This window comes from Egretta garzetta, unplaced genomic scaffold (genome assembly GCF_000687185.1).
Source record: "Egretta garzetta isolate BGI_Z169 unplaced genomic scaffold, ASM68718v1 scaffold287, whole genome shotgun sequence".
NCBI lineage: Eukaryota > Metazoa > Chordata > Aves > Pelecaniformes > Ardeidae > Egretta > Egretta garzetta.
In genome coordinates this window covers 6436145-6438342 of record NW_009260435.1, presented here as the reverse complement: position 1 = coordinate 6438342, position 2198 = coordinate 6436145, and the positions used below count along the sequence as shown (strand labels likewise).

At 51.7% G+C, this 2198-nt stretch overlaps 1 protein-coding gene across 1 annotated transcript in view; it reads right to left on the bottom strand.

The window, feature by feature from the left end:
* Positions 1–2198, bottom strand: part of MTMR10 (myotubularin related protein 10) — a 46009-nt gene that overhangs the window by 37350 nt on the left and 6461 nt on the right. The window lies entirely within an intron of this gene.

Here is a 2198-nt window from a genome sequence, read left to right as displayed (position 1 = left end):
CAGCACTGCCAGTTCTGACCAGGCTGACGGTGGCTTAGGTCACCGAATGTCACCGATTCCCTGGGAGACCTCGCTCACACCCCACCCCCCTGCCCCGTCCCCTGCCTCGGGGGTGGAGCCTCCCGAGGGCAGGCCAGGACCCCGCGGGTGGGATCTCTGCTCAGCACTGCCTCTGAGCGAGGCATTGCCGTTCGTCATGGCCTTCGTGAGAGACAAGCAATCACAAACACGGGGGCCCGCGGGGGTAGGAAATATTAGAATGAGGACTAAAGCAGAGGATTTCCATAGTTTGGCCTCTCTCTCCAAGAGACTGTGAAACCCCTGCGTGGGGCCTGCAAAGGCAGGTTTTCATTGCAACCCTGGGTTGTCTCACACCAGCAGTAAAAATCCAGCTCCAGCATGAATCAGCTACTGCTACCGAGCTCTTCTTTTATACCTTTTATACAAAGTGTATCACGTTACAGCCGTGGCATGGATGTGATCTATGGGCGAAGCCTCTTGGCACTGTAACCGTGCTGACTGCTGGAGGTGGATGCACATCTAACATCCCTTCCCTTAAGCCTTCCAGGCACTTACGGATTGCTCACTTGAGCTATTCTAGAACATGGAAATAACACCGTTGCCCACCTAAACTGCCAAAATCTAGCCCTGCTCTCTCTTTTGGTAAATAGGAAACTGAGTAACTGCTCACATTTGTTTAGCTGCCCTTGGCACCCCTAAAGGTCCATGTTGCAGATGTTTATGTGAGCACCGACTGCAATGAACTTGGCCTCCACAGTGGAAATAATACCTCCTGTAAGAAGCAATGGTTTGGATGGAAATGTGGCTTAATCGAGAGCCCCAGACTGGGACTGCACAGGTCCATCAGCTGTGAGACCTAAGGAAGGGGGAGAATCCAGGTTCTTCCACTGGTGGTCCAAGCACAAAGGAATTGGCCTCTCCAGAGTTTAAAGCCAGGTTTGATGCATCAGGTAGGGTAAGAAGGGCTGCTGGTTCCTCTGTCCACCAGTGCTCCCCCCACGGCTGGTGCACCACAGTGATGGTTCCAGCTATCAGCCAAGCGTAGGCCCATGGTTTAGGGGCAAGAACTGAAGGCCAGGACCTGCCAAACTAACTGTTGGTATTTGGGCACTGCAGCCTCACCTTATTAAAAAGCATGGTTTTGGTCACCATACTGTCATTTTCCTGTAACAGCTCACATCCAAGATAACATCAGTAAAGGCCTGCTACAGCATAGTAGTGTTGTAATATCACCATAATGTAAAGATAGTAAAGAACAAGAAGACTCCAGAAAAACAGACATATTTTTAGACACAAAATGACATATGCAGCACCCAGCATCAGCCACAGGGTCAAGGTCTTCCCTTACTGTCATTAACAGGAAGCACATCACATTGCATTACAGAATCACAGAATCGCAAGGGTTGGAAGGGCCCTCGGGAGATCATCTAGTCCAACCCCCCTGCTAAAGCAGGCTCTCCTAGAGCATTCTACACAGGACTTCATCCAGGTGGGCCTTGAATATCTCCAGAGAAGGAGACTCCACAACCTCCCTGGGCAGCCTGTTCCAGTGCTCTGTCACCCTTAGAGTAAAGAAGTTCTTCCTCATATTCAACTGAAACCTCTTATGTTTCAGTTTGCACCCCTTGCCCCTAGTCCTGTCGCTGGACACCACTGCAAACAGACTGCTTCCATCCTCATGACTTCCGCCCTTAAGATATTTGTATGTGTTGATAAGGTCCCCTCTCAGTCTTCTCTTCTTCAGGCTGAACAAGCCCAACTCTCTCAGCCTTTCCTCGTAGGGGAGGTGCTCCAGACCCTTTATCATCCTAGTTGCCCTCCTCTGGACTCTTTCTAGGAGTTCCTCATCTTTCTTGAACTGGGGAGCCCAGAACTGGACACAGTACTCCAGGTGGGGTCTCACCAGGGCAGAGTAGAGGGGGAGGAGAACCTCCCTCGACCTGCTGGCCACACTCCTCTTAATACACCCCAGGATACCATTGGCCTTCTTGGCAACAAGGGCACATTGCTGGCTCATGGTCAGCTTATTGTCCACCAGGACTCCCAGGTCCCTCTCAGCAGAGCTGCTATCTAGCAGGTCACCCCCCAGCCTGTATTGGTGCATGGGGTTCGACCTCCCCAGGTGCAGCACTCGACACTTGCCCTTGTTGAACTTCATCAGGTTCCTCTCCGCCCAG